This window comes from Zingiber officinale, chromosome 7A (assembly GCF_018446385.1).
Source record: "Zingiber officinale cultivar Zhangliang chromosome 7A, Zo_v1.1, whole genome shotgun sequence".
Taxonomy (NCBI): domain Eukaryota; kingdom Viridiplantae; phylum Streptophyta; class Magnoliopsida; order Zingiberales; family Zingiberaceae; genus Zingiber; species Zingiber officinale.
Genome location: NC_055998.1, coordinates 12,081,910 through 12,108,706, shown reverse-complemented (window position 1 = coordinate 12,108,706; position 26,797 = coordinate 12,081,910).

Sequence of the window (26,797 nt, the reverse complement as noted above, 5' to 3'; positions counted from 1 at the left end):
AGCTTCTAACCTTCCTTGACTGATATAGGGTCCCTCCAATGCTGCTTCCATGTGGTGCAACTGTGCAGGCTGGCCTCCACATTGCAATGGCTGTGGCTGAAGTGCTTTGAGCTTGTTAGGGCATTCTTTAACCATGTGTCCTTCCTGCCTACATGAATAACATCCTGTCTTACCCAAAAGACAGGCTCCTTGATGTGTTCTCCCACATTCAGGACATAGAGGAAACTTGGTCTGTTTGTTTGCTGGTCCTCCCTTTTGGTTACCTCCTGAGTTCCACTGCTTTCTCTTGTGACCCTTGCCCTTCCAGTTCTGATTACTTGAGTGGGGTTTCTGGCTCCCTATTGTCTTGGCTTCGATCTTGACTGGTTTCAGCTTCAGCCACTGTATTAGGTATGCTTCTGATCTCTGAGATGCTGTGACGACTCCCAGGGCAGCTGGTGGAACTTCAGCTACCACTGGAATCTCCATAGTGACAGCTAGGGGAGGGGGAGGAACTGGCTGCTGATTCGCCATCAGATTGACGATCACTTGCTGCTGCTCTGCCACCTGTCTCTGAAGTTGAGCAACAACTTCAGAGAGATTCGGTTCAGCTACTCTGGGCTCTTCATTCTCCTGTGCTCGGTCCATAGTACGAGCGGTACGGGGACGTCCTCTTCTTGACATCTAGTTAAACAAATAAGAAGATTTGATATTTTCTCTATCTTTTCTAATCATACACATATGTATATGAACAAAGAAAACTGCAAAAAAAAAACTTTTATCTTACTTTAGCACTTATAAGCAATCACTCTATACTGCAAATAATAATAAAAGAAAGCAATAAAGAAAGAACTTAAATACTTTCTTACTTGAAGACGGCAAGGTAGATGCTGATGTGTGTGTGATGCTGGAGAATGGAAACTGCTCTGATACCAACTGTAACGACCACCCTTCTTACTACTACTACTAGTCTCTAAGAGTGACCGTTACTTATCTACTACTCTACTTAACCGGTTTATTAAAAATCTCTAGGAAAACCCTACCGAAAAATTTCGGCAGAATCTCCCCTGTACCGGTGACCATTTCCCATAATACAAGCATAATATACTCAGCCACAGGCGGCTGGAACATATATCTTCACAACCACGCAGTATAATATCACAAATAAAAGAAGGAAACTACCCTATCAATAGCAAACATCAATATAACCCAACTACAAACGCGGAATAAACTTAAATACAATATTGACTCATAATAGCATTAAAAGGAAACTAAAGAACTCTAAACAGAAATGTCTTAATAATTCCTTAGCAAACTCTTGATCTCCCCATAGTCCAGCCATCACACACCTTCATCACCACCACCTTGTCGCCTTCCATGCTAAATCTTTTCCTTTCCTTTATCTGCAGTAGGAGGAAGTGCAGTCTATAAGCATAAAGCTTAGTGAGCGCTATCTACTCACAAAAACTCGATATGCATGTATATAAACAAAAACATGCTAAAACTGAATGCTAACATATAAAACTACTCATGCTCATATATAGCAAAGGAAATCATGCTAACTGAAATACTAAACATGTATAGTTTATCATGCTCATAAACTAATAAAAGAAGCATACTAAACATGCAAAACTACTAAACATGTAAAGATACTAAACATGTAAAACTACTGAACATGTAAAACTACTAAACATGTAAAACTACTAAACATGTAAAGCTAAACATGCTCATAAGAATAAAACTATAACAGCATGCTGAAAACAAATAAAACTAAACATGCTGAATACAAATAGCAAGAAACAAATAAAACTACTACTGCATACTTCAAATAACAAGAAACTAAACTTTCTAATTCTAAACATATTTGAAGCTTGTTTCATTTGTTTCAAAACTTATACTTTAATACTTCAAAATAATAATCAACTTCTCTTAGGCCGGCATTGTACCACTTTGCGCGCATTCTTAATAAGAATCGAGGTAGCTAATCCCGAAACTACTAAGATACTTCTAGGCCATGTGCCTAGGGGCAACTTGGAGCCCATCCCTTGGATCTTGTGTCCGGTACATGCCCTTTAAAAGTAAAATACTTTCTTTATAACTTCTTTATACTTGCCCTTACTTGGCATTTAAGCAAACACCTTGTGTGCGCTTTTGATCTTAAACTTCTGAAATTGAGATCAAGTTAAAGTCTTGGTCTTTCTTAGCTTATAACTTCTCATATTAGTCCAATAGCAAAAGACTAAAGATAGGAATCATTACTGCTCATGTTCAACTGATACTTTAAAAATGGCAAGGCTGCTCATGCTACTAAATCAACAATAAGTACTAAATCTGAAATGCTACAAGGTGCTGTTCGTACTTGTAAAATGCTCAAGAAATAGATACTGAATTGCTAAAAAAAGAATCAACTATGCATACTTTAAGCTTAAGCTGTTCATGTTCGTTGAGCATAGGAATCCAAGACTAAAAATGCTAAACATACTAAGGATCATAATATGATTACCCTTTTAGCAGATCTAAACTCAAAGAACAGGCTGAGAAAACTAAGTAGCATACTAAATTGAAAGGGTTGTTCATGTGTAAGAAATAGTAGAGGAACTAAATCTGCAATGTACAATATATGGCCTAAACATGTTCGGCAGTAGCAAGGAAAAGTCACAACCTGCAATGCTAAACTAATGCAACCCTTTTCATGCTTACTGGAAATAGCAATGAACAAAACTAAAATCTGCATTTGCTTAAAAATGAAACAAAACGATTCTGTTTGTTAAAGCAAGGAAGTCCAAAACTAGAAACTTGAACTCAAAGGAACATCTAACTAAATGTTATTCATACCAACATAATAAGAATCTATTCATGCTTGTTAAACTAGCAAACTTCTAAAACTATCTACTCAAAATAAAGGGTTGTTTAGTGCCTATTAATATGCAAGGAAATTAAATCCGCAAGGCTAATTATAAGGTTGTTCATGCTTACTAAATGCTAGGTTGTTCATCTTCTTTGAATAAGGAAGGTTCTACACATGCATGCTGTTAATAAGAAACTATTCAACACATAATTGCAATTGGACCTCCTTAATCAAACTTAATGGAATTCGGTTTTCATAGAGCCACCAAAATCTCTATAGCAAACTACTACAGTAAAGAAAAAGAATCAAATTCTCGAAACTACTCTTAAGCCTCTACAAGTTTTAACAGGACACCTAGGTTTCCTGTTGTAATGTTACAAACAAAACTCATATAACTTATTCCAAACTATATCTTCATGGAATCACAAAAACCTTTAAACATGTTGAACCGAACTGTAAAGGAGATCCCCGGCAGAAACATGAACATCCCTTCTCACAGCATACCAAAAAGAAACTCACGGCAGTAACATGAATTTTGTACAACCCAATCCGAAAGCAAGGAAACAACTTGAAAGTCGGAACAACTCCTACTGCAGGTGAGAAGCAACTCACATCGCTGTTCTTGGACTTACAACCAAAGAAGATGGCTGCTAGGGTTCGGAGAACTCAAGCTTTCGGCCTCTGCTTCGTGCTTATGGCTTCTCCTCAACGAGAGGATCTCGACGGTGTGAAAATCACGTGGAAACACCCCTTGGCCGGCGCCGGAGACGATGCCCTAGCCTCGTCTCTGGTTTCGCTCGGGAAAAGCCGCCGTCGCGAGAGAGAAGGGGAGAAAATGTTTAGTTTTTGAAAAATCAAAACCTAATTCCCTTTAATATATTAGGGTTAAATCCAAAACTATGCTATAACTCTATTCTTCCCTTATATAGTTATTAAGAATCTTGTAGTTCAGCTGGTTTGGGCTGGTTTTGCTTAAAGCCCAGCTCATGGGTTCGAATCCCAGCCGCGCACTTTTATTCCCCTTTTATTCAAAACGCTCTAACTATAGCTTAAATATATTCCACCTCCTATGTAATTAACAAAGCTTTCGTAGACCGGTTGGTTGGCTGCGCTTTGACTAAGTCAGGGCTCGCGGATTCGAGTCTCGGCTGTCACTATTTTCCTTCCTATTTATTCTTATTCCTAACTACTACTTATATACTTATTGCTCCATATATAATTAACAAAAACTCACTGGCTCAGCTGGTTAGGTCGGTTTTGCTTGGGTCAGTCCGACCCGAGGTCGTGGGTTCAAATCTCACCTTCAACGTTTTTTTTTTAAACTTCTTTCTTTTTGTAACCCTACTAAACGATCTCCAAAAATTACGTAAAAATACTCTAAAAATTTCTAAAAATCTCTAGAATATTTTAAAAGTATTTCCAAATATTTTTATGGACTTTTAGAACTTGAAATAAGGAAAATTGGGTCGTTACAGTGTCTGTTCATTTTCTTGTAGTATATTTTGTTCAATTTCATATTCGTCAATTGGATTTTCATTTGCTCCCCTAGATCAGTGCTAGCTCTAGTGAAATCAATTGGTTGGTATTGTGATTGAACTGAGTTAGTTTCTTTAGTAATTTCATTAAATTTTACATTGGTTCTTTTCTCAATTCTTAGGGTAGTTTTATTGTAAACTCTGTATCCTTTACTATTTAGGGAGTATCATACAAAGATTCTATTTTATACTTTTGATGTAAATTTTTCTAAATATTCTCTTGGGTTTAGTATGTATACAGGGCATCTAAATACCTTCAAGTATTTAATGCTAGGTAATTTATTATAGTATATTTTGAATGGAGTTTTATTATGTTTTATTTATTGTTTTTCTATTTTGGACATAGTAGGCTGTACTAACAGCTTCTGCCCAAAAGTGTTTTGGTAATTGATATTCATTAAGCATTGTTCTAATGTCTTCTTGAAGAGTTCTATTTTTTCTTTCTACCATTCCATTTTATTGAGGTGTATAAGGACGTGAGAATTCTTGATGGTACCCATTTTCTAGTCAGAATTTTGTAAACCTATGATTCTTAAATTCCCCATCGTTGTCACTCCTAATTCTTTTGATTTTTGAGTCTTTTTCATTTTCAACTTGTTTATAAATATTACTAAATATATCAAATATTTCATCTTTATTTTCTTTAGAATTTTACCCAAATAAATCTTGAGTAATCATCAACTATTACTAGACAGTATAGGTTTCCATTAATAGATTTAACCCGATGTGAGTCAAATAAATCTAGATGTAATAACTCAAGTGGTGAGTTGATTTGAATTTGATTAATTGGTTTATGAGTTGATTTGGTATGTTTTCCTTGTTGACAAACATTACAAATCATTGAGTCTAAGTTAGGTAATTTTGGTAGTTCTCTAACTAACCAATTTAGTTTAGTAAGACTTCTAAAGTTAGTGTGGGACATTCTCCTATGCCATAGCCAGGTTTCATCTTTTTGTGTCAGGCGACACTTATGTGAGGGACTGGCTAGGTCAATTGTATAAATATTATTATTCCTAAGTCCTTTTATTTTTATTGTAGGGTCTTTCATATGTTTAATTAAACATTCAGTGGATGTAAACCTAACCTTATATTCTAAGTCACACAATTGAGTGACACTGAGTAAGTTAAATTAAAAATTCTCAATAAGGAGTACTTTCTTAATAATGAAATTGGATTCTAACTTAATGTTACCTATTCTCATTACCTTTAGTTTACCATTGTTTCCAAAGGTTACTGTTCCTAGTCTTTTGAAGGTTAGTTTTGTGAACACTGTTTGATTCCCGGTCATGTGTCGGGAGCAACCATTGTCCAATATCCATTTAGATTCCTAAAAAAATTAGGAGAAAAAATTTCATCGTAAGTGTGAACTTATTTAACTTGACTGATTTTATTTTAATTTTAATTTAATTTAGTTTAAATTTTATCCTTATTCATCTCACCAAGTCTAAGTTTTCAGACAAAGGAATCCTATGATTTTGTGAGATGAGTTTAAGTTGAATTTCAGGATTTGGTTTAAACTTGTGTTAGATTCAAGTTTAGATTTGGGTTCAACAAATAGACATTCTTCAGATAAACTTCTGGGCTATGGTGAGTCACCTAGACATCAATAAAGTAACCATGCTTTCGATGTTTTCCAAATAGTCCTATCCACTGAACTTAATAACAAAACTTTGGTCTAACCAGCTAGGATTGGTAAGAGATAACTTTAGTTAGTTCCACTAAGCCAAATGCACCAGGTCGAAGTCATATCTTCCTAGATATGCATAGACAGAGCTTCCCTAACTTACTATCATTCAAAACTTCTCCAGTGCTATTTTTTCAAGCTAAACTTTTGTCCCTTTTTAGCCTAATCCTAATTACCCTACTGGATAAACTATTATTTTTGGAGGTACAAACTAATTTGGAGCCTCCCCCTGAATTAATGAACCTTTTTATTGTAAGTACCCAGTGGTGATTTTGATATGATCAACCAAGTTAAGTTAGGTCTTATTGGTATTTAACCCCTGTGTCTAAGTGTCCAGGAACTTAGGTGCACAGGAAGTCGAGCGAAAGATGCAACTAGAGAGAAGGACGACACGGGAGAGAGCCGATGGGCTCAGTGCGTCCTAGGGACGAGGTGCTTCAGAAGAGTACGCGAGCCAACGAGAAGGAGGCGCGCAACATTTTCGAGGGATGAGAAGCCGGAGCAAAAGACTACTCGAAGGCCGGAAGTTGGGTTCGGGTGAGCCCTATTTCGGATGGCCGAGATGTAACAACCCAAATTTCCCTATTTCGAGTTCTAAATATCCTTAAAAATATTTGGAAATGCTTTTAAAATATTCTAGAGATTTTTAGAAATTTTTAGAGTATTTTTACGTAATTTTTGGAAGTCGTTTGATATTTTTACAAAACAAAAGAAGTTTCGACAAAAAATGTCCAAGCCAAGGTTCTACCCGTAGACCTCGGACTCGAACCGTACCTTAAGTTAATTCGGCTGACCAGGTGTTCTGGCGATTGTTTGTGATTAACAAAGAGTGGAATTATATTTAAGTAGGAGTTAATAAACCGGAAATAAATAGGAACAAAAGGGTTGCGGCCGAGATTCGAACCCGCAGCCTCCGACCGAACCCAAAGCCTTAAGCAAACCGAGTTAGCCAAGTGATCAAGCGGTTCTTTCGTGAACAAATCAACAACGAAATATATTTATGGAGTTGATAACAGAAATTACCTTAGGTTATAAAAAGAGGGCTTAAGTGATTTTCGAGAAATTAAAAAAACCTAACTTTTCCCTTCTCCTCTCTCGGCGACGGCGTTTTCTCTCGGGCAAAAACGCAGCGAGCAGCCCGACGTCTCTGGCGGCCGGCGAACGCCCCTCTCTGTGAAGTCTTCGCACCATCAAGCCCCTCTCATCGAGAAGAGCAAGTGGGCGCAAGGAGAGGTCGAGAACTTGAGTTTTCTTCGAACCCTAGCAGCTCCTCTTCCCGATTTTGAGTCCAAGGATAGGTAAGTTGCTACTCACCTGCAGTAGGATAGCTCCGGATTCGTATTCCTCCTTGCTTTTGAATTTTCTGTGAAGATTGGGAATGCATGTTTGCTGCCGTGAATTCCTTCTTTCGGTTTCGTGTTTGATTAGGGGTTTAAGAAGAGTTCAAGGAAATTTTTTCTGCTTGAATTTCTGCCGCAGCATGTTTTGCCCTAAGGTTTTTCTGTTGCCTTATGAAGGGTTCGGTTATGAACATGTTTACATGGAACTTTAATCTCAGCAGGTTATAGTTTTGTTGTGCTAAGAATTGGAGATGAAATAAGCCTTATAGGGGTAAAATTCCAGCAAGTTTCAATTATGTTGTTGATTTTGTGAATTACTGCTGTTAAGCTTTGTAGTATTGGCGTTTTATTTCACTGCCATGTTGTTCCCTTTCTGGTTAGGGTTCTGTTCTATTGAAGTTTTAGTAGTATATGTTCTTGGCTTCCTTCCTTTTAAGTTCTGTTGTAGCAAGAATTAGTATCCTGTTGCTAGATATTAGATTTGATTTTATTCTGTGATGTTCTTGAAGTAACTCAAGGTTTATGTTTTAAGCTTTCAGCAAGTTTAATTTGGTAATTCTACAGCTTGTAAGGTTAGATTGATTTCTTATCATGATATCATGTTTTGGTTCTATATAAATTGTGCATGTTCTAAACTAATTTATATAATATTCAGTTCATACAATAATGTTTAGGAATGGCAAACCTAACCATGTTTAAGAGATAAATTAGTAGGTTATGTTAGTTTTGGTTCTATGCTTTTGCATGCTGCAAACTCAATGCATGTTTTATTGGTAACGATTATGCATTTCTCTTCTTGTTCATGCGAGAATTTGACTAACAGAATTTTAGTCCCCTTTTAGCATCTAGTTCCTTTGCTATTGAAATAACATGAGCAGATTTATTCAAGTGAGCATTTATATTCATTCAAGTAGAAGTAGGCATGAACAGATTCATTCAAGTGTGCATTTATATATTCATTCAGTTCCTTTGCTATTTAGATTTAGTAAATAACATGAACATGTGCAGATTTAGATTTCTAGTTCCTTTGCTATTGGAATAACATGAGCAGATTTCTAGTTTCTTATATTATTAGATGTGCATGAGTAGCCTTCCTTCTAAACCAATCAGTTTTTAGTTTCTTTAGAGCATAATATACAGAATTGTGTCAGCTTAATATGCAGCATTTTAGTGTGCAGATTTTTATTAGCATAGTAGGCAGATTTTTGGGTTAAGTATTTCAAAGTTAGATTTTGCTTAAACATTTCAGTTTCTTTTAAAGAAGTATTCTTTTAGAAGTATTAACAAGTATAAGAAAGATAAAGAAAAGAAAGAAAAAGGCCAAGGCCTTAAGTAGATCCCAAAGTCAAGACTTTAGGGATTTTGGCACACTAGGTGCTAAAGAAAATGCCGAGGCATTATATAGAAGTATTAAAAGATAACGAATATTTTACTTTCATCAGTGGCACTGTGCTGGACTCTTAGTTATCCTTGGGTTGGGCTCCCATAGTCGTCCCTAGGTTTAGATAACCTAGTAGTAACGGCTCGGCCGACGGTCGACGGTCGACGACCATAGGGTCGCCAAATGGGCCGCCAAATGGGTCGGGTCGTTACAAAAGTAAAAGCACAGTTGCCGGGCCCAAGAAGAAGTTGATTATTATTTTAAAGTATTATAAGTATAAGTTTTTGAACAAGTAAAATGAGTTTTACATAAACATAAAGTATCAGAGGTTAAGTTAGAACAAATGAAATAAGTTTCATATAGTTCTAAAAATCAGTAAGTTTAGTTCTTTATTCTACCATGTTTATCTAGTGGATGAGTAGTTTTCATGTTTATCTATTAGATGTGTAGCATGATTAGCTATTAGAATTACATGAGTAGATTTCTTAGCTTTTCTTTGCTATTAGTTTGACATGAGCAGTTATGTTTATGCTTTATTTCTTTTTAGAGCATATAGTTTCTAGTTCTTTTCGTATACATGCACATTCGTGATTTTGTGAGTTAGATAGCGCTTACTAAGCAAATTTTGCTTATAGACTACACTTCCTCTTACTGCAGATACAGGAAAGGAAAAGATATAGAAAGGAAGGCGACAAGGAGGTGTTCGAAGGATGTGTGATGCCAGGACTATGGAAGCCTTGGGACTAGGAAAGAAGTTTTAATTTTTGTTTCCGCATCTTAGTTATTGTAAACATTTGAGTTGTATTTTAAGTTCATGTCATTTGAGATTATTCTGTTTAGATTGCAAGTAGGATGAGTTTAGTTTAGTAAGTAGATATTTGTGTGTTTGATACTTATTTAACTGCGTGGTTGATTGATATGTGTTCCAGCCGCTTGTGGCTGAGTATATATTGCATGTATTGTTGAATATGGTCACCGGTACAGGGGAGATTCTGCCGAAATTTTTCGGTAGGGTTTCCATGTGATTTTTAATCATACTGGTTAAGTAGAGTTAGTAGTTAAGTAACGGTCATCCTTAGAGAGTAGTAGTAGTAAGAAGGGTGGTTGTTACAGTTGGTATCAGAGCAGTTCCCATTCTCCAGCATCACACATTAGCACCATCCTTGCCGTCTTCAAGTAAGAAAGTATTTATTTTTCTTTTATGCTTTCTTTATTATTTGTGGTATAGAGTATCTGCTTATATGTGCTTAGGAAAGAAGAAAATTCATGTTTTAATTTTCTATGTTTGGATACATATGCTTAGAAAGAATAGAGACAATTTTAGTTTTGTTTCTCTTATCTTCATATATACATAAGTATGTTTAGAAAGGATAGAGAAGATATCAAGTCTTCTAAAGACTACTAATGGGTACGATGCGAGATAAATGATAGAGGACTGAGAAGTTAAGAGACTAAGGAACAAAGAGCATCATTAGTGGGAGTCATTTAGAAACAGAAGCATGAGGAAGTTACCTAGGAGCGTGAGGATAGTATGAGATAGAAATATTCGGAATTATTCTAAGTTCGAGGACGAACTTTTTATAAGGTAGGGAGAATTATAACAACCCAAATTTCCCTATTTCGAGTTCTAAATATCCTTAAAAATATTTGGAAATGCTTTTAAAATATTCTAGAGATTTTTAGAAATTTTTAGAGTATTTTTACGCAATTTTTGGAAGTCGTTTGATATATTTACAAAACAAAAGAAGTTTCGACAAAAAATGTCCAAGCCAAGGTTCGACCCGTAGACCTCGGACTCGAACCGTACCTTAAGTTAATTCAGCTGACCAGGTGTTCTGGCGGCTGTTTGTGATTAAGAAAGAGTGGAATTATATTTAAGTAGGAGTTAATAAACCGGAAATAAATAGGAACAAAAGGGTTGCGGCCGAAATTCGAACCCGCAGCCTCCGACCGAACCCAAAGCCTTAAGCAAACTGAGTTAGCCAAGTGATCAAGCGGTTCTTTCGTGAACAAATCAACAGCGAAATATATTTATGGAGTTGATAACAGAAATTACCTTAGGTTATAAAAAGAGGGCTTAAGTGATTTTCGAGAAATTAAAAAAACCTAACTTTTCCCTTCTCCACTCTCGGCGACGGCGTTTTCTCTCGGGCAAAAACGCAGCGAGCAGCCCGACGTCTCTGGCGGCCGGCGAACGCCCCTCTCTGTGAAGTCTTCGCACCATCAAGCCCTTCTCGTCGAGAAGAGCAAGTGGGCGCAAGGAGAGGTCGAGAACTTGAGTTTTCTTCGAACCCTAGCAGCTCCTCTTCCCGATTTTGAGTCCAAGGATAGGTAAGTTGCTACTCACCTGCAGTAGGATAGCTCCGGATTCGTATTCCTCCTTGCTTTTGAATTTTCTGTGAAGATTGGGAATGCATGTTTGCTGCCGTGAATTCCTTCTTTCGGTTTCGTGTTTGATTAGGGGTTTAAGAAGAGTTCAAGGAAATTCTTTCTGCTTGAATTTCTGCCGCAGCATGTTTTGCCCTAAGGGTTTTCTGTTGCCTTATGAAGGGTTCGGTTATGAACATGTTTACATGGAACTTTAATCTCAGCGGTTATAGTTTTGTTGTGCTAAGAATTGGAGATGAAATAAGCCTTATAGGGGTAAAATTCCAGCAGGTTTCAATTATGTTGTTGATTTTGTGAATTACTGCTGTTAAGCTTTGTAGTATTGGCGTTTTATTTCACTGCCATGTTGTTCCCTTTCTGGTTAGGGTTCTGTTCTATTGAAGTTTTAGTAGTATATGTTCTTGGCTTCCTTCCTTTTAAGTTCTGTTGTAGCAAGAATTAGTATCCTGTTGCTAGATATTAGATTTGATTTTATTCTGTGATGTTCTTGAAGTAACTCAAGGTTTATGTTTTAAGCTTTCAGCAAGTTTAATTTGGTAATTCTACAGCTTGTAAGGTTAGATTGATTTCTTATCATGATATCATGTTTTGGTTCTATATAAATTGTGCATGTTCTAAACTAATTTATATAATATTCAGTTCATACAATAATGTTTAGGAATGGCAAACCTAACCATGTTTAAGAGATAAATTAGTAGGTTATGTTAGTTTTGGTTCTATGCTTTTGCATGCTGCAAACTCAATGCATGTTTTATTGGTAACGATTATGCATTTCTCTTCTTGTTCATGCGAGAATTTGACTAACAGAATTTTAGTCCCCTTTTAGCATCTAGTTCCTTTGCTATTGAAATAACATGAGCAGATTTATTCAAGTGAGCATTTATATTCATTCAAGTAGAAGTAGGCATGAACAGATTCATTCAAGTGTGCATTTATATATTCATTCAGTTCCTTTGCTATTTAGATTTAGTAAATAACATGAACATGTGCAGATTTAGATTTCTAGTTCCTTTGCTATTGGAATAACATGAGTAGATTTCTAGTTTCTTATGTTATTAGATGTGCATGAGTAGCCTTCCTTCTAAACCAATCAGTTTTTAGTTTCTTTAGAGCATAATATACAGAATTGTGTCAGCTTAATATGCAGCATTTTAGTGTGCAGATTTTTATTAGCATAGTAGGCAGATTTTTGGGTTAAGTATTTCAAAGTTAGATTTTGCTTAAACATTTCAGTTTCTTTTAAAGAAGTATTCTTTTAGAAGTATTAACAAGTATAAGAAAGATAAAGAAAAGAAAGAAAAAGGCCAAGGCCTTAAGTATATCCCAAAGTCAAGACTTTAGGGATTTTGGCACACTAGGTGCTAAAGAAAATGCCGAGGCATTATATAGAAGTATTAAAAGATAACGAGTATTTTACTTTCATCAGTGGCACTGTGCTGGACTCTTAGTTATCCTTGGGTTGGGCTCCCATAGTCGTCCCTAGGTTTAGATAACCTAGTAGTAACGGCTCGGCCGACGGTCGACGGTCGACGACCATAGGGTCGCCAAATGGGCCGCCAAATGGGTCGGGTCGTTACAAAAGTAAAAGCACAGTTGCCGGGCCCAAGAAGAAGTTGATTATTATTTTAAAGTATTATAAGTATAAGTTTTTGAACAAGTAAAACGAGTTTTACCTAAACATAAAGTATCAGAGGTTAAGTTAGAACAAATGAAATAAGTTTCATATAGTTCTAAAAATCAGTAAGTTTAGTTCTTTATTCTACCATGTTTATCTAGTGGATGAGTAGTTTTCATGTTTACCTATTAGATGTGTAGCATGATTAGCTATTAGAATTACATGAGTAGATTTCTTAGCTTTTCTTTGCTATTAGTTTGACATGAGCAGTTATGTTTATGCTTTATTTCTTTTTAGAGCATATAGTTTCTAGTTCTTTTCGTATACATGCACATTCGTGATTTTGTGAGTTAGATAGCGCTTACTAAGCAAATTTTGCTTATAGACTACACTTTCTCTTACTGCAGATACAGGAAAGGAAAAGATATAGAAAGGAAGGCGACAAGGAGGTGTTCGAAGGATGTGTGATGCCAGGACTATGGAAGCCTTGGGACTAGGAAAGAAGTTTTAATTTTAGTTTCCGCATCTTAGTTATTGTAAACATTTGAGTTGTATTTTAAGTTCATGTCATTTGAGATTATTCTGTTTAGATTGCAAGTAGGATGAGTTTAGTTTAGTAAGTAGATATTTGTGTGTTTGATACTTATTTAACTGCGTGGTTGATTGATATGTGTTCCAGCCGCTTGTGGCTGAGTATATATTGCATGTATTGTTGAATATGGTCACCGGTACAGGGGAGATTCTGCCGAAATTTTTCGGTAGGGTTTCCATGTGATTTTTAATCATACTGGTTAAGTAGAGTTAGTAGTTAAGTAACGGTCATCCTTAGAGAGTAGTAGTTGTAAGAAGGGTGGTTGTTACACGAGATCACCCAAACGAGCAGAACCGGAGTGGAAGAACCGGACCAAAAAGTCAATTAGAAGTTGACTTTCTAATCAGGGCGCCCAGAACCCTTTCGGACACCCAGAGAAGGCTTTTATCCAGAACGTGACATGACACATTCTGTTGCGATGTGGATAAAAGTTTATCCCCTGGCTCCTGGAGTCCTTCCAAGTGCCCCAACTAGAACTATAAATATAGCACTGGTCCCAAAAGTTTAGATAGAACACTTGTAATCAATTCCTTTCTTGTTTAACTTTGTAATTGTATGCTTTAACGTTGTAAGAGGCTACTCCGCCCAGAGGAAAATCTTAGTGTGCTTTTCAAGGTTTTTGATTTGCAATCCCCTGATTATAACCCAAGTAAATTCGGTGCCCCCTTTTCTTAATTAGTTTCTTAATTCCATTTATGTAAGTATTAGTTTTAATTATGTTGTAAAGCTTGAGAAGGGGGTTATGTTCTTGTTTTGCAGGGCAGTTGACTCCCTTCTTGCTGGCCGCCAAGGGTCCAACAAGTGGTATCAGAGTAAGGTTCGCTTCAGAAGGATTAACCACCGACCGAAGTAAAATCAATGGCTGAACCAAGCCTTGTCCCACCAAAGTTCGAGGGGGAGTTTGCACACTGGAAACACCGAATGAAGATATTTCTAAAAATTGATTTTGAAATTCTTTTAATTATTAAATACAATTTTGTAGTTCCGAAAGATCAATAAGGAACAAAGAAAGATGAATATCTTTGGACGAAGAAGGAACAAAGTGATTTTGTCGCCAACAGCAGAGCAGAATGTCACCTGTTGTGTGTGTTGTCGCCTCACGAAGTCAACCACATTAGAAGCTACTCGTTCGCTAAAGAACTCTGGGAGAAATTCTTGAAACTCCATGAAGGCACATCTGAAACGAAGCTCACACGACGAGACCTTCTTCTAAATCAACTAACAAACGTACATTTGGAAAAAGGTGAGAAGGTAGACCAACTACACGCAAAGATCAAGGAACTGATCACCAGATTTGTCAACCTTAGCGAAACATTAACCAATCAGGACTCGGTACACTACGCGCTCAACGCCTTTCCAAGGATTCCAGAATGGGCCTCAATAGTCGATGCCTACTATATCTTGAAGGACTTGGAGGTAAGTACACTAGAAGAACTATTTTTGATTTTGGAAGTACACGAATCCAGATATGCAAGATCAAGTAAAGAGTCAAGCCAGAACCTGACACTGAGAGCCACCAAGAAAGATGAACCCGAGTTACTCTCAAATATGGAAGGAGACCAAGAAGCTTATATTGTAAGGAAGTTTAAATTTTTTTTAGATATAATAAATTTAAAGAAATGCAGAATGGAAAAACTCTAAGAAATAGATGAAAAGTTTGATGCTACCAATGTTAAAAGGAAGGACACATAAAGGAGAACTGCCCTGAGCTCAAAAAGGAAAAAGACAAGGGGGAGTCATCCGAGTCAGAAATAGAAGCATACGCCAGACTAGCACTGATGGCTAGCCATGAAAATCAAAGCACCTCAGAAGCCAACATCGATGAAGAGGGAGTGACATCAGATGAAATCAGCGAAGCAGGGGGAGAATCAAACTTCAGATCCGACATGGTAAGTGAGGTATGTCTCTTACCTCCTAATTAACTCTATTTTGGTATTAAGTCTATGACTAAATCAATATGCAAATTTAAAAATAAAAATGGTAATTTTAAAAAGGAGAATTTAGAAATAAAAAGAATCTTAGCAAAGTCATGCTTAATAGAGGAGCTTGATAAATTGAAAATTGAAAATGCTAATTTAAAGGAACAAATTAAAAACTTAAAAAGTTTTGTGTGTTCAATTTTTCCTGCTACACATTTTAGAAACTATAAAAGATTAAATTGGTATTATAGATTTTATAAGGGCCAAATTAGAAAAATATTATAGAAATATGTTCCTACGAAATTTTTAATTAATCCTGTAGGAAGAAACCTATTTTGGGTTCTAAAATCATATTTAGATTAATTATGTTTTTTGGCTTTCAGATAGAAAGTTAAATATTTAATTTCTTTAAAATGTTTTGTCTAGAAAGTGGTTGTTACTTCAATATCCAAGAAGGCCTAGTGTCTCACCACATCTTGAAAATCAATTATTGAAATAAGTATTTAATTGACTAACTGTTAAGCAATTAGTTGTTACAAAAAATACTTTCAAATGTTTGTCAAAATTTTTATTAGAAATTATTTAAAAGTTAATTTTTCTGAGAAATTCATCACTTAACTGTAAGAAAATTTTCAAATGTTAAAATTTTCTGAATGTAAAAAAAAAATCGAAGCTTAAACTTTAATATTTTTTGTTGTCCCTTAGACTTTTTATTGTTGTTAATTAGAAATTTTTAAAGTGTCCCATTTTTAATAAGATCAAAAGGAGGAGTAGTAAATATTAAGTGTAGGGAGAGGGTAGTACAATTTTGAATTTATGTTAATTTTTGTACTTACAAAAATCTTATTTTATAACTGTTATTTTTGTGGTTTACCCTAACTAAACTTGGGGTTGCTCACATTAAAATGGAGATTGTAAGTACCCCGTGGTAGTTTTAATGTGATCAACTAAGTTAAGTTAGGTCCTATTGGTATTTAACCCTTGTGTCTAAGTATGCAGAAACTTATGAGCATAAGAAGTCGAGTGAAAGACGCAACAAGCAAGAAGGATGGACGGGAGAGAGCCGACGGGCTCGGTGCGTCCGAGAGACGAGCTATTGTGGAAGAAAACACGGGCGAACGAGAAGGATGCACACGACATTTTGGAGGGACGAGAAGCCAGATCGGATGACTGCTCGAAGGCCGAAAGTTGGATTCGGGTGAGCCCTATGGCCGAGATCACCTAAGCGAGTAGAACCGGATCGGAAGACCTGGACCAAAAAGTCAACTAGAAGTTGACTTTCTAGTTAGGGCGCCTGGAACCCTTCCGGCGCTCGGAGCAAGCTTTTATCCGAAACACGACGTAGCACGTTCCGTTGTGATGAGGATAAAAATTTATCCTCTCCCGGCTCCTAGAACCCTTTCAGGCGCCCCAACCAGGGCTATAAATACAGCACTGGTCCCAGAAGCTTAGACAGAACATTTGTAATCAATTCTTTTCTTGTTTAACTTTTTAATTGTGTGCTTCAATGTTGTAAGAGGCTACTCCGCCAAGAGGAGAATTGTAGTGTGCTTTTCAAGGTCTTGGATTTGCAATCCCCTGATTACAAACCAAGTAAATTCGATGCCTCCTTTTCTTAATTAGTTTCTTAATTCTATTTATACAAGTGTTAGTTTTAATTACACTGTAAAGCTCGAGAAGGGTCTGCATTCTTGTTTTGCAGGGTAGTTGACCCCCCTCTTGCCGGCTGCCAAGGGTCCAACATTGGTTTTAGATTTTAGTTTTATGTCAATTACTTTTGTAGTTAAAGTAATTGACCCCCTCTTGATGATAATTTAAATTTGATTTGAATTTATTTGATTTAAATGTATTTGAGTTTGAATTTGTTGACTTCATTTTATGATTTAATTTATTTGATTTTATTTCATTCTTTAGTTTGGAATTTAACTTTGAAGGTTTATTTTGGTTTGATTTTGGATGAATAGGTTGATTTGATTTTAGATAATGAATTTTATTTTTAGCTACATAAAATTGATTGCGTCCTACTTGCATAGTTAGGCACGCTTTAGGAACCCAAGCTTTGGTTAGGGTTTTGTTTTGATTCATTAGTGATATAAACATTTTGTTTGTTGAGCTGAGCTTATATCCGAGCCCAGACTTATTATAAACACCTTTTTGAGTTTTAAGAATTAAATCTAAATTTTTCGATCTAGTGGTAAAAGTTTCTAATGACCCTTCAAGTTTATTAATTTCACTTTTTAAATTTGTGTTTTCCTCCTTAAGTGTTACATCTTGATTTGGATCTTTATTTTTAGTTTCTTCTTTGAGGCATTGATTTTCCTCAAGAAGTGATTCATTTTGTTTTTCATACTTAATTAATTTTTTTGTTTAAACATGTAATTATTTTAAAAAATTAGGAAGTTAAGATGGAGGATACCTCGTTCGAACCTTCGGAAATGAGTGTGAACTCGTGGCTTGATTCGTCCTCGGAGTCGCTTTCTGATTTTGATTATGTTGCTATCAATGCAAGGTAATTGTGATGCTTCTGATCTTCAACATCTGATTCTTCTGAGGATGACTCGTTCCACGTTGCCTTGAGTGCCTTTTTCTTTTTGGTTGGTTTGAGTTTATCGTCTTTCATTTTTGAACACTCATTTTTGTAGTGTCCTTTTTTGTTGCACCCGTAGCATGTGATCTTTGCCTTCGAGTCACTTGCTTTGATCACCTTTTGTAAGTCCTTTTTCATGAAGTTGTTCTTCTTTCTCATGAACATTTTTCTGACCATATTCACGAATTGTTCTTCTTCGTCTTCTGAGTCAGATTCATATTCTGGCTCTGATTTGTGCTTGTGTTTAACTTCTTTTGAGGGAGATGCAAAAAGAACAATACCTTTCTCGACCTACTTTGAGTTAGTCTGTTCATGGAGTTCAAGTTCACAAAACAACTCATCTAATTTTAATTTAGATAAATTCCTCAAAATTTTGTAGGCATCCACAATGGATGTGTTGGTTGCTACTCGGAATATCGTACCGATTCCCTGGTACAAAAATTTTGTACAAGTCCTGAATCATTCCTAACAACCTATTGTGTTCTTTAGAAATTAAATTTGGAATTGAAAACAAAACTTAACATTATTGATTCCAAATTCAACTTATCTGTTCTTAGTGGTTTAGACTTGGATCGCAAACGATGCTTAACATTATTGATCCAAATCCACCCATGTTACAAATTCAATTAAATATTAATTTTGGAGATCAGCTTCCAGATTAAACATAGCGAGGCACTAGGCCTTCTTGGGTATGGGAACATCCACCACTTTCTAGACAAAACCTTTCAACGAAATTCAATATTTAATTTCCTTATAGTAACCCTAGGTTTAACCAAAAAGAACAATCGAATCACAAATTCGAAAAACAAAAGAAACACAAAATTGAAAACATAAATTCGATAACCTAGATTCATTAGCCTCTTGTGTTTGGTATTTCAAGATCTAAATAAAAGGATGAACTAGTTATGATGCAGAAACTAATAACTAGTTATACCTTTTATAGCTTATAGACCTCACGATCTTCTGTCGTATTCCTCTTCTTATCTTGGACGTCGTGTGGGCGACGATCTACCGAGACGAGAATCCACCCAAGCTTCCTTCTTCTTCAAGCAAGTTTCGGCCAATCAACAAACTCCTTGAGATGAAGAACTTCGGCCACCAACCAAGCTCCAAGGGATGTTAAGAAACAAAAACTCCTATCTCTCCTTCTTCCTCTAACAAGATCCGGCCACCACCAAGCTCCTTGAGATGAAGATGCCGCTAGCCACACAAGGAAGAAGAATAGGAGAAGAGGAGGAAGAGAGGGCCGGCCACCACCAAGGATGTAACGACCCAATTTTCCCTATTTCAAGTTCTAAAAGTCCTTAAAAATATTTAGAAATGCTATATAAATAATCTATAGATTTTTAGGAATTTTTAGAGTATTTTTATGTAATTTTTGGAGTTCGTTTGATATTTTTACCAAGAGGAAGAAGTTGCAAAAATAAATAAATAAATAAATAAATAAAGAGCTCCAGCCGAGGTTCGACCCGTAGACCTCGGACAAGTCATAAGCCTTAAGCGAAGCGAGACAACCAAGTGAGCCGCGGGTCTTTTGTGAACCAATAGAGAAGCGAACTATTATAAGGGGTCTTAGGAACCGAAAATAGCCATTAGTTATAAAAAGGAAACGTTTTCTCCAAAAAAACCTAATTCCCCGATCCTTTCTTCTCCTCACACACGACGCTGCGCGATTCTTCTCTTTCGGGCGAAAACGAAGCCGCGTTAGGGCTTCGTCTCCGGCGCTGGCGAAAGGCTTTTTTCTTTTTTTTCCCGGCCGGTCTTCACCCAACCGTGACCCTCTCGTCGTGGAGAGCACGCGGACCCGAAGGAGACGCCGAGACCTTCACCTCTCCGAACCCTAGAAGTTCTTCCTCTCGGTTTTAAGTCCAAAAAAAAAAAAAAAAAGAAAACGAAGGGTAAGTACTACTCACCAATGGTAGGAGTAGTTTCGAACTTCAATTTTTTTTCTTCCTTTGCTTTCGGAACATGCGGCACAGAATTTATGTTGCTAGAAGTTTAGGAGTAAACCGGGATTTGCATTCCCTGTCGCTGTAAAGACTTGGTGCTGCTATAAATCTCTAGAATCCGAATAGATGTTATGAATATGCAGTATAGTTATGGTTATTATGCAAATAACATGAAGGGATAGTTGTTTTAAATATGTAGTTAGGTTTTACCTTACTATGTTTTGACAGGACTGATCAGTTTCTCATTAAAGACTACTGCTTAGACATGTAGTAGATTTCCTTGCTATGTTTTTAACAAGACCGATTGGTTTCTCATTAGAATTAGTGATTAAATTTCTTGATGCCACGGCAAGGAGCAAGAACAACTCTCTTATTCCAAGCGCATATCTTTGGTTTCTTAAACAATAATAACCATTCAGTTTAGTATGCGGGTATGATTTCTTTGCTTACTTAATGAGCGGGAACAACTGAGTAACATTGCAGATTTTTCTTAAGGAATTTTATAGTTTTATGAAACCCGAACAGTCCTATTATCTAATGGTGGCTGCAGCATGCTCACTTTAGATAGCTTCCTATTGTAGATGGAATTGTTTTTACATTCATAGCATGCTTACGTAGTGATAATGGTCTTCTTGTACAACATGTTTAAAAAGACTGTATTTCCTCTTTACTTTCACAGCAAGTATTAATAATTGTGTTTATTCTGTGAAACTCTAGAATTTTCATGCATATAGTGTTCTATTAAACTCTTTTAGGGTTTATGAGTGATTATAAGTAAGAAAAGACCAAGGTCTTAAATTGATCCTAAATTCCAGAAGTTTAGGATTAAAAGCACACTAAGTGTTTGAATAAATGCCAAGGCATTTTGTTATAAGAGAATTAAAGAATAACAAGTATAAGGAAGTTATAGTTAAAAAGAAAATAAGTATTTTACTTTTAATTGTTGGTGCAGCATCCCTCAGGTCAAGGTTGACCTGTTTGACCAAGCTGAGTCTTGGTTTGGGTTTAGATGTTTGACAATAAGATGTTAATTGAAGAAGAGTCAAGTAGGTCAAGGTTGACCGGATACTTGACTGGGAAGTCCTAACTGGGATGTTAGGCAGAAGGAAGTCCTAGTGAGTGAAGCTAGGCAGAATGAAAGTCCTGGTGAGTGAAGCCAGGCAGAAGGAAAATCCTGGTGAGTGAAGCCAGGTGAAAGTCCTAGTGAGTGAAGCTAGGCAGTATGAAAGTCCTGGTGAGTGAAGCCAGGCAGATGGAAAACCCTAGTGAGTGAAGCTAGGTGGAAGCCCTGGTGAGTGAAGCCAGACAAGGAAAAATCCAGATGGATCAAGGATTGATCGGACATCTGGTGTTGAGAAGTCCAAGTAGGTCAAGGAAGTGACCGGATACTTGGCACGACGAGAAAAGTCCAAGTGGGTCAAAGGATTGACCGGACACTTGGTGGGAAGTCCTGGCAGGTCAAGGGAGTGACCAGATGCTAGGCATGATGTACCAACAGGTCAAGGTTGACCGGATGTTGGTTTGGGAGTCTTGGAACTTGGTTTTGGGCAAAAACCAAGTGCTGGATCGATCAGGGGATCGATCCAGGAGCTGGATCGATCAGTGGATCGATCCAGGCTTCTCCCAGCGAACAGAAAGCCTCTGGATCGATCCGTGGATCGATCCAGATGTCCCAATCGATCAGTGGATCGATTGGGACGCGGCTGCTTCGCGCGATAAGCGCTGGATCGATCCGTGGATCGATCCAGGCATTTTTCCCAGAGCACAGAGGCGCTCTGGATCGATCCATAGATCGATCCAAAGCCTCCCCAATCGATTGGGAACATTTGAATCGATCGGGATCCGACCGTTGGCGTCGTTTATAGCTGCAGGCGTGCAATGGCTGCAGCATCTCTTCACCTTTTCATCTCAGATCTTCGCCAGCTCCTCCACAGCACTCTCAAAGCTCGTGATCGCCAGTTCTTGAAGGTTCTTGGAAGCTCTCCGAGTCAAGAGGCGGATCAAAGGCAAGAAGAGAAGCTAGGGTTAGGGTTTTCTGCATTCATTGTAAGCTTTGTGCTTGTATTTTGTTTCCCTTTCCTTCTTCTTGTACCGAGAGTCTTGTAGGGCTTCTCCGCCCTCGGTAGTTACCGAAAAGGAGTGTTTCATAGTGGAGGGTGCGTGCGTGGTGTGGATCCTTGGATTAGTCACCTCCTTTGGAGGTGGATACCAAGTAAAATCCTAGTGTTAGCGTGGTTGAATTTGTTTCTGTATTTTCCGCTGCATATTCTTGAAGAAACAAGCAACGCCAAGCAACGCCAAGCAACGCCAAGCAACGCTGAGCAACGCCAAGCAACGCCAAGCAACGCCGAGCAACGAGCTATTCACCCCCTCTAGCTACTTTTGGTCCTAACAAGTGGTATCAGAGCGAGGCCGCTCTTCACCGGAATCATCGCCGGAAGGGGAAAAACAAAACAAGCAAAGCTAGAGGGTGAAGAAGTTGAAGCAAATTCATCAAAAGTCAAAGATTTCAAGAAGCTCAACTTCAAGATGCAATTCCAAGATGGACTTGGATTTGACACAAGGGTGGCTCCATCGTACACATCCACAAGCTTCGATTCTTGGAAATCAAGAATTGAAAATTTTCTTATGATGGAGATAGAGCAATGGTTTGCTCTAATGGAAGGCTTCAAAGCTCCAACAAACTCCAAGGGCAAGCTTCTCAAGAAAAGCAAATGGAGCTTGGAGCAAATTAAAAGGAGCGAGGCAAATGATAAAGTGACCAAGCTTTTGGTCAACTTATTGCCTAGCCACATTTTGGGTCAAATCGGAGAATTCAACGATGCCAAGGAGCTTTGGAGCAAATTGGCAACAATCCATGAAGAACCCTCCACTGTACCGAATCAAGAGGAATCCAAAGAGGGTGACTCATTGGAGCAAGATCAAGAGGAGGACTCCGAAGTTGAGAGATGCTCAACTTCCGAAGAAGAGGAAGTCCAAGAAGCTTCATCCTCAAAGGAGTGCAATCAAAAGAGCAAGGAAGGAGCATATTCCTTGTTTCATGTACAAGAGGATGAAGAAGAAGGTGAAGCCTCCACCTCTAGGATTGAGGGGGAGCAATCTTCATTGACACCGGAGCAAGAGCAAGAAGAATCCTCCACATCCGGGTCAAGAGAAGATGAGGATGAAGAAGCTTCCACCTCCGCAAGTCAAGCAAAATCGAATGGAGGAATATCTTCGGATCAAGAGGAAGCTTCTACCTCCGGATCAAAAGGAGAAGATGCCACCCCTACAAGCAAAGGTATAAACATTTCAATTAATAATAAAAATCATATTATATGCTTTGAATGTAGGGAACATGGGCACTATAAGAGCAAGTGCCCTAAATTGGCCAAGAAGAAGGGCCAAGTCTCACAAAAGGGCAAGGAGAAGCCCAAGGAGACCACCCCCGGGACAAAGAAGAGCAAGGAGCACATTGTGTGCTTCTCTTGCAATCAAAAGGGGCATTACCGAAGTCAATGCCCTAAGGGGAAGAAGGTGTTCAAGGCTCATGGAGGAAGCTCTAGTCAAGGGGGAGCCTCTAAGGTAAAGAAGAAGGTAACATCCATTGAGCCTATCCCTTTACATTATGGTAAAAAGCATGATAGTTCAAATTTTTATCATTTTAATGCAATTTACCATAAGAATAGAAAGCATGAGGGCTTTAAGGAAAAGCATGTGGCCCTACATGCTAAAACTACTACACATAAGGCTAGGAATGTAGGTAAAAGTCTAGGCAAGAACTCTAAGGATTGTAGCTACAAGCCTAGAAATAAAAATGCTCATGGACTTAATGGAAAACCAAAAACTAAGGACTTAGTGATGGAAAATCAAGTCTTGAGGTCAAGACTTGATAAAATGGAAAAGACCCTAAAAATGATGGAAAATATCCTATTAGGGCAAAATGAGCATAACCTAGGTTTAGGGGTACGAAAGTCATCCAATGGCCATAGAGGTTTGGGATACAAACCAAAGGCTAAGAAGGATGTGCCCTCTTACCATAGAGTTCCATATAGTTATGGAACAAATCCTAGGTCTAGTGGTCAAGCCAAGAATACTAGGGAAGTCATCCCTAAGAGTATTTTTGCAACCAAAGTGACTAAGACTTCAAAGAAGTCTAAGAAAGCCACTAACAAGGTCACAAGGGAGGTTATCCCTAGAGTTGACCTAGAAAAAGTGACCAAGGCTTATAAGAAGCCAAACAAGGTCACTAGGAAGGTATCTAGGGAAGTTATCCCTAGTGAATACCTAGAGCATCCAAGGAGCACCAATAGGTGCTGGGTTCCTAGGAGCATCTTCTCTACCCCATAGATGGGTTAGAGAGTGTCAACTCCGATTAGAAGGGTAGTTAACCCAACTTTGAGGAAATTGACACTCAAGGAGCATTTTCAAGGTTTTTGTTAACCTTTGAAAATGAAATGGAACTAATATTTACTCCTTGAAAGAGTAAAATGTGCCTATTGGTGGAATAATTGATTTTATCTTAAAATGGCACAAATTGGAAATTCATAGAGAAATACCAAGTTGGGATTTTGGTGTTCTCTTAAAAAATGTAAGGCATCTCTTATTTTAAAAGTGCTACTCTTGTGGAAAAATGAAATATGCCAACATTTGAGGAATATGCTTAATTTCAATTGACATAAATTAATCAAAGGAATTAGAAATGCCAATTTAGGCTTTGGCATTGTCTTGAAGCACTTTAGGACAATCTAGGTTTAAGTTGAAACTAGTGGTATTTTGAGTTAGCTAAGTGTTTAAGGATACTTAAATAGTTAATCTAGATATATTTTATTAATGCTAAATCTTGCCATGATTGTTTGCCCATCATATGCCATGACATCAAGTCTATTTTTGCATTCATGTTTTATTATGAAAAAAAAAATACAAAAATACAATGTCATGACATTCATACATCATGTAGTTATAGGATATTTTCTTTTGAAAAGTATTTCATTTTGATGTATGCCATAACATTATCATGCATTAAGTTTAATTCCTTGTAATTAAGGACAAATGGCATTTAACAACACTTATTAACAAGTGACATCCTAGGTGGATGTCTAATATCTCTAAAAATGCCTAGATAGATATGCATGATCCCTAGAATAGGGCAAAACTAAAATCTCACATCTCACAAGGACTATAAGGTGACTTGTATGTGTTTTAGTGCACATTAGATACAAGTGAGATGTTAGAAAGATGAACAAAACTCAAGATGTTGATTTAGTGCATTCTTTTGAGTTTTAGGTTCATCAAAACACATAGTTATGTGTTTTCCCATCATTGGGAAAGCTAATGTACAAGTCATGTGCATTAAGCCCAAGGAATGTGATGGGATATTGGTTTTGAAAATTATTTCAAAATGCTTATGGAAAACCTTGGTGAAGGCTATCTTTTGATAGTAATCACCATTGAATAGTTAGACACAAACTTGAAGAAAATGCTAAAGTTTTAGCAAGTTTTCAAGCTTGTGTCAATCTTTGAAGATATGATATATTTTCATAGAAAACTATTTTTCCATGATAAAGTATGCCCTAAATAATGTCTACACGAAATTTCATGATTTTTGGATTTTTGTAGAATTTTCTAGGGGTTTCTGAAGTTGGCTGAATTTGAAATTCAGCAACTATCAGAGCTCCGATCGATCCATGGATCGATTGGAGTGTCTGAATCGATCAGTGGATCGATTCAGAAGGCAATTCTAGCGAGCGGAAGCTCGCTGGATCGATCAACCGATCGATCCAAGAAGACTGAATCGATCGGTGGATCGATTCAGTAGGGTTTAATCGATTGGAATCCAACTCCAATCGATCGAACATGCTGATTTTGGCTGGGAAAGCTTATTTTCAGCATTTTGAACCTATTTTAGTCTAGGTAACCATTCCAAACCCCTGAAAATACATTTGTATACATAAAAAGGGTGTTTTCGTGTGGAAAACAATGATGGATTGGTTAAGGAAGGCTAAGTTGAAGTTTAGGTTGAGGTTTGTTTCAAATTTTGAATATTTGAACCTCAAAACTTCTAAAATTAGGTTTCCTAAAGTTTTGGGGATTCCAAGTTATTGTTGATGCAATGACAGAAGTTACCACCATGTCTTTAGGGGGAGGGACTCTTTAAAGACATGAAAACTATTTTTCATGAACCTTGGAAGGTGGTCAACCTTCCGTTAAGAACATGCTCAAGGTTGAGCGTTTGACCTTTAATGGAGAGTAGATATCCTCATTGTTCAAGTGGCTTCAAGTGGATAATGCTCAAGGATGGGCATTTGCCTACATTGGGGGAGAATGTAGGGTTAAGGTTAATGAAGGGTATGGGACCTTCATTATCGTGTTGGTCACAACGAGTGAAGTTGTGAACAACGATGAGCAACTCTTCAGGGGGAGAGTTTTCAACAATGGGGCATTTGTTGAAGAGTGCCCAAAATTAAGGCACGGGTTGATGTGTGCTCAAAGATGGTTTGATGTGTGCCAATAGGGGGAGAATGAAAGGGAGTAAGTTAGGCTTTCATTACCTAGAGGGAGTTTGCCCTCTTAGGGGGAGAATGAAGGGCTTAACTTATGTATTCATTACCTAGTGGCATGAAGAAGGTTTATTCTATGAGATTAGCCTAACTTACATGTGGTATTGTAAGTGATAGTGTTGGTATTGTCAAACATCAAAAAGGGGGAGATTGTTGGTGCAACATCCCTTAGGTCAAGGTTGACCAAGCTGAGTCTTGGTTTGGGTTTAGATGTTTGACAATAAGATGCTAATTGAAGAAGAGTCAAGTAGGTCAAGGTTGACCGGATACTTGACTGGGAAGTCCTAACTGGGATGTTAGGCAGAAGGAAGTCCTAGTGAGTGAAGCTAGGCAGAATGAAAGTCCTGGTGAGTGAAGCCAGGCAGAAGGAAAATCCTGGTGAGTGAAGCCAGGTGAAAGTCCTAGTGAGTGAAGCTAGGCAGTATGAAAGTCCTGGTGAGT